General features: G+C 37.4%; 1 pseudogene; it reads right to left on the reverse strand.

Annotated features, from left to right (window-relative positions):
• Positions 1-2,270: 2,270 nt before the first annotated feature.
• On the reverse strand, positions 2,271-5,554 carry LOC116874028 (annotated as a pseudogene).
• Between the last annotated feature and the right edge of the window lie 5,621 nt (positions 5,555-11,175).

Consider the following 11,175-nt stretch of genomic DNA (forward strand, 5'->3'; position numbering starts at 1 on the left):
TTTAAATTAAACATAATATTAAATTAAATTAATTAACTATAATAAATATTTATAATAAAATAAATAGAATTTAAAATTTTATTAAATTTTATTGCATGACAGGGTCAGATCTGGAGCACAGTTAGCTGAGTCACACATAAAGTGGTGGGAGAGCTCTCTTCCAATTGTGAAAAACCAAATGTTCACATGTGGATATTAATATAATGGAATTACATTAAGACAATTCATATTTGATAAGATCATTTTTGTACACTAGAAGATTAGCCTACATATATCAAAGAAGTAAAATGACATAAATTAGTTCAAGACAAAAGAACACTAGAGCCATATACTTCACAAATGAACCTCAGAAACACAATGTAGAGATTTTCTCATGACTGAGGACTCAAGAGGAGCTCTGCTGAAATCAGAACAACTACCTATAATACAATACCTTCAGTAGTAAAAACATTATACGAATCCATTTTATTTTAGGATGCTTTCTATGTAGCAATAGCTAACTGGTACAGCAATCAAATCAGGCAGAAAAGACAGCATTTGTAATAATATGATCCTTTTATTCTAGGCATTCATTCTGATAATTAAAGGTAGCCTACATGACTACTCTGTACTTGAAGTTCATTTCATATGAGTATAAAAAATTACTCCATTGGGTGTGCCTGGGTGTCTCAGAGAGATAAGCACCTGCCTTCAGCTAAAGTCATGATCTCCAGATCCTGGGATCAAGCCCCACACTGGGCTCTCCACTCAGTGGGAAGTCTGTTTCTCCCTCTACCTCTGCATCTCCCCCTTCTTGTGCTCTCTCTGTTTATCTCAAATGAATAAATAAAATATTTTTAAAAATGACTCCATTGAGGCCATTTTGAGGTAATATGGAAGGGTGGGAAGGACATGTATGTGTGTCCATAAGGTGTGACTCTGAATCACATAACTGGACAGGATACCAAGCTTGCTGCTGAGTCATCCTGTGATTTTAAGGATCATATATAGTGATAATACTGATATAGTTCATTCACTACCCCTTTAGTGGTTATGACAAAATTTCAAAGAGTGGGAGATATTTCATTTTGAGAAATGGAAGGAATCATATTTGTATGTAGCACTGGAAATTTTCAATCAGAAATGAGAATAACTTAATTAAACTCCAAACGTGCCACCAGTATTTCATCTTAGTGAATATACCTTACAAATGGACCCTGATATTCCATAATTCAGTGAGTAGAGTGCCTGAGAAAGAAATATTTTGTACAGAAACAAATATATGATTTAATATTTTGCTTCATCATCCTTAAAATAAGTGAGAGTCTGAGACCATATTATGGCAATCAGTATTTTCCATATTTGTCTTTCTGTGTAGATTCCACTTGGAGACATTATTATTTCTTCAACCAGAGACTATTGTGGGCATGGTGGATAGAAGCTGTGTAACAACAGGATCCTAATATGTAGAAAAATCTCCATGATCAGCTACAACCACCAGTATGTCAAAGTCTGCATTATCAGGAAGAGCAGTTAAGGTAGAGATGTGCAAAGGAATAATGTTCATGAAAGTGAAGCCCAGCAGTTTCAGATTTTTCTCTGTTATAAACTTACATAAATAGCTGTGGTGACCAAGAGTAGATTTCCCATAGGAGTAGTATGTCAAACAAAAGAAATAATATTCACTATGATGTATTTTATTTAAGAAGAAATTACCTTAACACATCCATGTAGTCCTTTGAATAAGTGAGAATTTCCAAATATTTCAAATCCAAAGTTAGGATTACCATTGAAAGTAAGAAGGGAGTTGAGGGAAATTGGAGGGGAAGATGAACCATGAGAGACTATGGACTCTGAAAAACAATCTGAGGGTTTTGAAAGGGAGGGGGATGGGAGGTTGGGGGAGCCTGGTGGTGGGTATTATGGAAGGCATGTATTGCATGGAGCACTGGGTGTGGTGTGTAAACAATGAAATCTGTTACACTGAAAAGAAATTAAAAAAAATTTAAAAAAGAAAGTAAGAAAATGACAATGGAAAATCTCTTGGATATCAGAGATATCACAAAGCTTAATAATGTAAGTTACATAAATCATAGAGAGGCAATATAAAAAAAAGAAATTCCCAGAAAAAAATTAGAGAAGGCATGTTCCACTTCCAGAATCTGAAAAGAAAAAAAAAAGTCAACAATTGGCTCAGGCTAAGTGCTTATTGATTCTGCACACATTTTTGGTACCCAGGACAATTGGTCCTTTTAGACCTGCCCTCCCAGAGACTCTCATCAGAGCCTCCTTTATGTCTTTGTCCCATAGCTGTAGATGAAGAGGTTCAGCATGGGCATGGTCACAGTGTACATCACTGAGGCTACTGCACTTGAGTGGGAGCTCTGAGTAGTGGCAGAGCTGAGGTACACTCCTGTATAGTTTCCTGATCCATGTGGTGGAGTTGAATACCAGCACAGGGGAAAATAAAAGGACAAATTTTCACACAAATGCACTTTGCTTAGATTCTGGAAGTGCTACAATGTATATTTTCCAGTCAAGAAACTAATTTAAACCAACAGAAAAACACCAAATTTTGTGAAATGTTGGTTTATTCTCCTTAATTTTTCTCTTGTGATGTTCAATCTGTAAGGTGTTTTACATCATTAAAGATGTCACTACTTTTGTCCTTTGGACAATTTATTTTTGCTTTTTTATTAATTTTGCTAGGTACAAATGGTATAAAACCAGGATTTCATTCCAGCAGCATCAAGGAAGCTTTCTTCCTAACAGTCTCTCAGGACATCTGAGCTTATTGGAACATTTGACTCTTTATGTCTATCTCATTTCTCCCTCTTTCACTCTCCTTCTCTCTCTCTCTCCCTTTCTCTCTCTCTCTTACTCTCTTACTCTCTCTGTGTCTCTTCACTTATTGAACACAATTGTTTATGTTTCCTTACACACAGGTTAGAGTGGCCATTCCAAAATGAAACCCCAAGAAGATTTATCTTTGGGAAGCTACAAATAGGAATTTCTGGGTACTATTTCTACTTTCCTAATGGGAAAGGTAATATGATGTGTATGCATTCATGTCCTAGATAGTGCATTGGGGTAGGCTGGAGATAGGTGAGAAGGACATAGAGTAACACACCACAAGAGGACATGGTATGCTGTGTTTTGTGTATGTGACTCTGTGTGTGTGTGTGTGTGTGTGTGTGTGTGTGTGTGTACACTCCTAAGCTGGTACAATAAAATAAGGAGATAACTGAGAGGTGAGACATACAGGTGGAAAATGCTTTATACTTGCCTTGAGCTGATGAGATCCCATATATGGAGGAAATTATCTTACAGTAAGAGTAAATGATCCCAGCGAAGAGAATATCCAGCAACATAGCTGCAAAATATATCACCACGTTATTGAGAAAGGTGTCAGAACATGCAAATTATATCATCTGAGTTCACAGCAAAAGTGGGGGATTTTTAAGACTCTACGGAAGGACAGCTGTAACACCATTGAGGTTTGTAACATGGAATGCAAGACACTCAGGAACCAGGACAACAGAACCAGCAGTCCACAGAGCCTGGAGTTCATGATGATCGCCTAGCTCAGTGGGTGACAGATGGCCACAAAGTGGCCTAAGCCATCACAGTCAAGAGAAATTTGTCTAATCCTGCAAAGAGAATGAGAAAAATACATCTGGCTGAGGCAGCCTTTATAAGTGATCACTTTGCTCTGAGTCTGGATGTTCCACAGCATCTTGGAGATGGTGGTGGAGGTGAAACAGATGTCAGAGAAGGACAGATTGGAGAGGAAGAAGTACATGGGTGTGTGGAGGTGGGAGTCAGAGTTGACAGGCAGAATGATGAGCAGGTTTCCAAACACAGTGATCAGGTACATGAAGAGGAAAAGCCCAAAAATGAGGTGCTGCAGTTCTGGTTCCTCTGATATTCCCAAAAGAAGAAACTCTGAAATTCCCTCAAAGGGCCCAGATCAATTTAAAAAATATTTAAATTAGTTTCTTGACTGGAAAATATACATTGTAGCACTTCCAGAATCTGAGCAAAGTGCATTTGTGTGAAAATTTGTCCTTTTATTTTCCCCTGTGCTGGTATTCAACTCCACCACATGGATCAGGAAGCTATACAGGAATTTCAGAGTTTCTTCTGTGTGTGTGTGTGTGTGTGTGTGTGTGTGTGTGTGTGTGTGTGTGTACTCATGTGAGCATGCACATTTATGGGTGAGAGCAGTCCTCAGAGCAGGGATACACAGGACACTTTCTTTTTGTGTGTGTGTGTGTTCCAAGATTTGTTGTTTATGCACCACACCCAGTGCTCCATGCAATATGTGCCTTCCTTAGGTCCCATATTTTCAAGATGACACTTATAATGCACAGTCCAAATTCAACCAACAGATGATACTAAGGAGGAATGTTCAATTGACTGGATGCTATCACAATGAGATACATAAAGTGCAAGAGGTACATAGTGCGGTCAAAGAACTCCCTGTGTCATGAACTTTAAGTAGCTATGAAGCCACATGGCTCTAAGAAATTCACTGCCACCACCTCTCATTACGTTCCTTCTTGTCCATTCCCCTCAACACACTGGCTTCCTTCTGAGCCTTGCTTTTCTGACAGAAGGACATCCTCATGGGCTTTGCACCAGCTGTTCCCTCTGCCAGAAACACTTCCTGTCTTTCACCCTCTGTTCCTTGAGTTCTTTGTTCAAATGATACGTTCTCATCCAATCTTGACTAAACACACAATCTAACACCCCACCCACACTCTTTTTAAAGTTGTTTCTGTTTCTTCATAGAATCTGTCCCCATCTTGGGATGCGTTTTTATTATCAGATAGCAGACAGAAGACTTGTTTTCCTGTGCCTGTTCCATGTTTATTAGACCAGTTGGTCTTTGTTTGGTACAATAGAAGATGAGGAGAGCCCCTTTATTACTTTTCTTAAATGACGCCATTTGTTGTTGTTGTTGTTGTTGTTGTTGATGTTGTTGTTTGTCATTATTAGCCTTTGGGTTTTAATCTTTTTCTTGACAATTCCAATGAGCACAACTACTCATTGTTCTGTCCCTCGTACACCATGCAAAGACCTCCCCAGACTCTGTGAAATCCTACACACACCTTGACAATCCCATTTTGGGATTATTTAATCTTTATATCTGCTTCTGTCCTCTCACCATCATTGAATTGTCGGGACTTTTGCTTCTCAGCACCCTCTAGTTTATCACTAGGAATTTTCAAAACAGGTCAACACTCTATAAATTCCAGAATGATAAAATAACCTCTAATTCAAACTTCAAAATGACTGATCTTTTGGGGATATATATGTTATTGGGATGGAAATTGCTAATCAGAGAGGACATGGGCCCATAAACCAACACTTCACAAAATTTGGCGTTTTTATTATCAGATAGCAGACAGAAGACTTGTTTTCCTGTGCCTGTTCCATCTTTCCTCTTTTTGTGAATACTCTTCATGTGACTTATTGGAGGACATTATCTTGGACTCACATTCATCTCACTGTGCTTTTTCTTTTCTGATGTAAGGATCAAAGGAACAGGGACTTCACCTGTACTGCTCATCTTTTTCTTTATGGGTGTGAATGTATATGCACTTATATAGAAACAAATTCAAGAAAATGAGGCATTATGAAAAACAAAGAATGACAGAGGAGATAAAAAGAGGTTAAAGAGCAGTTTCAGTACAACAGTATTCAATAACATTGAAGGGAGTTTAGAGAACTAACTGAAACAGTATCTACAGAAGCAGTAATTCCACAAAATCAATATGGGCAGATAATAAAATTCCCCAAGATCTTGAAATTAAAAGGTTATAATATATAAAGTTCTGTGGAAAGAGCCAACATGGTCTTGAACAGATGAATGGATAAAGAAGATATAGTCCATATATTCCATGGAATATTATGCCTCCCTCAGAAAGGATGCATACTCAACTTTTGTATCAGTGTGGACCGGATTGGAGGAGATTTTGCTGAGTGAAATAAGTCAAGCAGAGAAAGTCAATTATCATATGGTTTCACTTACTTGTGGAGCATAGGGAATAACATGGAGGACATTAGGAGAAAGAAAGGAAAAGTGAATTGCGGGAAATTGGAGGGGGAGATGAAGCATGAGAGACTGTGGACTCAGAAACTAACTGAATGTTTTGGAAGGGAGGGGGTTGGGGGAATGGGTGAGCTTGGTGGTGGGCATTAAGGAGGGCACATATTGCATGGAGCACTGGGCGTGGTGCACAAACAATGAATCTTGGAACACTGAGAAAATAAAATAAAAAAAAAAAGAAATTTCTGTCACAAAGAAAATGCTCCTTAATATGCCTCATTATAGAATCAGGTCTCATTATATATGGATATTTACTTTTATTTATTTATTTTTATGCTCTTTTAAAAATATGTGTTTTTTTAATTTAAATTCAATTAGCCAATGTATAGTACATCATACTTTTTGATATAATATTCAATGATTCATTAGGTGCATATAACACCCAGTGCTCATCCCATCATGTGCCCTCCTTCATGCCTATCACCTGGTTAGCCCATCTGCCCACCCACTTCCCCTTCTGCAACCTTCAGTTTGTTTTTAGGAGTCAAGTCTCATATGGTTTGTCTCCCTCTCTGATTTCTTCCTCTTTAGTTTTCCTCCCTTCCCCTGCTGTCCTCTGCAGTATTCCCTATGTTCCACACATGGGTGAAATCATGTGATAATGTTCTTTCTCTGATTGACTTATTTCACTTAGCATAATACCCTCTAGCTCTATCCATGTCGATGTTAGTGATATTCATCTTCTCTGATGGCATCATAATATTCCATTATATATATAAACATCTTTATTCACTTATCTGTTGAAGAACATCTCAGTCCTTTCCACATTTTTTTAGGATTTTATTTATTTCACACACACACACACACACACACACACAGAGAGAGAGAGAGAGAGAGAGAATAAGCAGGCAGAGTGACAGGCAGAGGGAAAAGGAGAAACAGGTTGCCCACTAAGTAAGGAGCCTGATGCAGTACTCAATCCGAGGACCCTGGGATCATGACCTGAGCCAAAGACAGCTGCTTAGCTGACTGAGCCACCCAGGTGCCCTTTTTCCACAGTTAACTATTGTGGACATTGCTGCTATGAACACTGGTGCATTTGTTCCCCTTCTTTTCACTACATTTATATCTTTAGGGTCAATACCTGGTAGTGAAATTACTGGGTCATAGGGTAGCTCTATTTTTAACATCTTGAGGAACCTCCATACTGCTTTTCAGATTGCCTGCACCAGCTTGCATTCCCAATCACGGTGTATATATGGATATTTAATATATGACAAATTTGCATTTCAGTTTAGTTGAAAAAGATTGAATTGTTGATGGAAGTTGACACAAAATTGTTTTCCACGTGGAAGGGAGTGCAGTGGTTCCTTATCTCACACATCTCACAAAAATCAAAAGGCATAAACTCTCAGTTTAGGAGTAACTATTCCATTTTATTTATTTATTTATTTATTTATAATTTTATTTTTTATAAGCATATAATATATTTTTATCCCCAGGGGTACAGGTCTGTGAATCGCCAGGTTTACACACTTCACAGCACTCACCATAGCACATATCCTCCCCAATGTCCATAACCCCACCCCCCTCTCCCAACCCCCCTCCACCATCAACCCTCAGTTTGTTTTGTGAGATTAAGAGTCACTTATGGTTTGTCTCCCTCCCAATCCCATCTTGTTTCATTTACTCTTCTCCTACTTTTTTAAAGATTTTATTTATTTGAAAGACAGAGATCACAAGTAGGTAGAGAGGCAGACAGAGAGGAGGAAGCAGGCTCCCTGATGAGCAGAGTGTCTGATGTGTGGCTTGATCCCAGAACCCTGAGATCATGACCTGAGCTGAAGGCAGAGGATTTAACCCACTGAACCACCCAGGCGTCCCTAACCATTCCATTTTAGATATGCATAGAAACATACACTTAAAACCCAGAGGTGGGCAAGCCACCGTAATTAAGTCTGAAACCTTAGAAGTAAGATGATAGATGTATTTAACTAAAGAAAATTTAAAACTGCTTTATGGTAAAAAAGAAATACCTAACTTATAGTCATTAGAGAAACTGATTCACAACGATTATTTAGAAGGCTGATAACTATAGATAAATAGGCATATACTATGTGAACATATAATAGTAATAGTAGGTTAGAAATGGTGATCAAATACAGGAATCTTCACTTGAGCTCTCTAAGAGTTTAAAAATTCAGTAAGAAATTTCTATTACATTCATCACTATGAAAAAACCACTCGAAGTGCTGTCACATTGATTGGGGTTTGAACTTTTAAACAAAGGACAAAGGGGTACTTTCTAATTTTGCTGTCAAAATTGTGAAGTGTTACATTATCTTGGTGTGGGTCTGAAGACAGTTACAATATTAAACTTGAGCTTGGGAATTATGAGTTCAAGCCTCATGATGGGTGTAGAGATTACTTAAAAAAATAAAATATTAAAAAAATCAGATATTCTTTAACCCCCTGTTTCTCAATCTCTGCACTATAGACATTCTGGGCTAGACATTTTTCTGTGGTGAGCTGTTTCCTGTGTATTTTGGGATGTTTATATCACCCCTGGCCTCCATGCACCCCTCCCAGGGTAACATCCCAAAATGTCTTCAAACATTGCTCAATGTTTCCTGGAGACAAAAATCACCTTTAGTTGTGAAACATAGTTTTAACTATTTGAAGATTTTTGTACCATTGACAAGATCATAATTTAATAAGAAAAGAAAAAAAAAGATTATCAGAACTTTAAATGGCCCAGCCACACCATTTAATGTCATGCAGGCATTGAAATAATGAATAAGCATTATACCAGTTGAGTAGAGGGATGTGAAGACAGTACTCCTGAGTCAAAAGGACTGGGGGATCACAGCTTTGTAGTAAAGCTTGAAATCAGGTAACGTGATGCCCCCAGTTTTATTTTTGTTTTTCAACATTTCCTTAGCGATTCAGGATCTCTTCTGATTCCATACAAATTTTTGGATTATTTGCTCCAGCTCTTTGAAAAATACTGGTGGAATTTTGATCGGAATGGCATTAAAAGTATAGATTGCTCTAGGCAGTATAGACATTTTAACAATGTTTATTCTTCCAATCCAAGTACATGGAATGGTCTTCCATCTTTTTGTGTCTTCTTCAATTTCTTTCATGAGTGTTCTGTAGTTCCTTGAGTACAGATCCTTTACCTCAGGAAACAACATGTGTTGGAGGGGATGTGGAGAAAGGGGAACCCTCTTCCACTGTTGGTGGGAAGGCAAGTTGGTGCAGCCACTTTGGAGAACAGAGTGGAGATTCCTCAAGAAATTAAAAATAAAGCTTCCCTATGGCCCTGCAATTGCACTACTGGGTATTTACCCCAAAGATACAGATGGAGTGAAATGAAGGGCCATCTCTACCCAAATGTTCATAGCAGCAATGGCCATGGTCCCCAAACTGTGGAAAGAACCAAGATTCCCTTCAATGGACGAATGGATAAGGAAGATGTGGTCCCTATACAGTATGGAGTGAATACCCAGTAGTGCAATGGCAGAGTCATAGGGAAGCTCTATTTTTAATTAAATTAAAAATTTTTTTTATTTTTATTTAATTTAATTTTTTATTTTATTTTATTTTTTATTTTATAAATTTTTTATTTTTTTATTTTTTATTTTTTATTTTATAAAAATTTATTTTATAAAAATTAATTATAAAAAAATTAATTTTATAAAATTAATTTTATAATTTTATTTAATTTTATTTTTATTTAATTAAATAAAAAATTTTAATTAAATTAAAAATAGAGCTTCCCTATGACTCTGCCATTGCACTACTGGGTATTTACCCCAAAGATACAGATGGAGTGAAAAGAAGGGCCATCTGTACCCCAATGTTTATAGCAGCAATGGCACGGTCGCCAAACTGTGGAAAGAATCAAGATGCCCTTCAACGGACGAATGGATAAGGAAGATGTGGTCCATATACACTATGGAGTATTATGCCTCCATCAGAAAGGATGAATCCCCAACTTTTGTAGCAACATGGACGGGACGGGAAGAGATTATGCTGAGTGAAATAAGTCAAGCAGAGAGAGTCCATTATCATAGGGTTTCACTTATTTGTGGAGCATAACAAATAGCATGGAGGACAAGGGGAGATGGAGAGGAGAAGGGAGTTGAGGGAAATTGGAAGGGGAGGTGAACTCAGTCCCCTGGTAAATGTAACTTTATTAATAAATCCCTTTTTCTAATGTGAATGCACAAAGGGCTCAAAGTCAGAATTTATATTTAAATCTGAAGTCACAGGGCCCCTGACTCACTCAGTCAGTGGAGCATGCAATTTTTAACCTCAGATTGTAAAATTCAAGCCCCACATTGGACATAGAGATTACTTATTAAGCAAACAAACAAACAAATAAATAAATAAGTCACATTTATATTTTAGCAATGGGGAATTCACTTTTACCATACCCCTTAAGCAATGGAGCAGAAGTTCAAACTGAATTTATTTTGTTGTTGTTGTTGTTTTCAGTTAAGCTTGAATTTCAACACAAAATGTCCTTACTCAAGAGAAGAGAAATGAATTAATTCAGAGACCAAAATTTGCTTTCCTCTAAAACAATTTTTTAAAGATTTTATTTATTTATTTGAAAGAGAGGCAGTGAGAGAGAGAGCATGCGCAAGGAGAAGGTCAGAGGGAGAAGCAGACTCCCCGTGGAGCTGGGAGCCCAATGCGGGACTCGATCCCGAGACTCCGGGATCATGACCTGAGCCGAAAGCAGTCGTCGACCAACTGAGCCACCCAGGGTGGATGTTGTTGGGAGTAAATACAGTGTTTGAAAATAGTTGATGAGTCTATTAAGTCTTTCATGGGTGAGCAGGGCATGTACATACATGTATGTGTGCATTTGTACATTACTTCATACAAATACATTTTTACATATTTATGTACAACACACACTCAGTAATACCATCCTTTATGTTGAAAGGACATTTGAAAGAAATTTGGAGAGGATAGAAATAAAAAGAGTGAGTATTTAATTAGCATTAATTAAAAGGATGTAGAAATTTAGACAGAAAGACAAGAATGGCCTAACTTAATTTAATTTTTAAAAAATTTTTTAATTTATTTGAGAGAGAGAGAGAGAGAGAGAAAGCACTAATGTTATG

Source organism: Lontra canadensis, unplaced genomic scaffold, assembly GCF_010015895.1.
Source record: "Lontra canadensis isolate GAN:19392208 unplaced genomic scaffold, GSC_riverotter_1.0 scaffold35, whole genome shotgun sequence".
Classification (NCBI taxonomy): Eukaryota; Metazoa; Chordata; class Mammalia; order Carnivora; family Mustelidae; genus Lontra; species Lontra canadensis.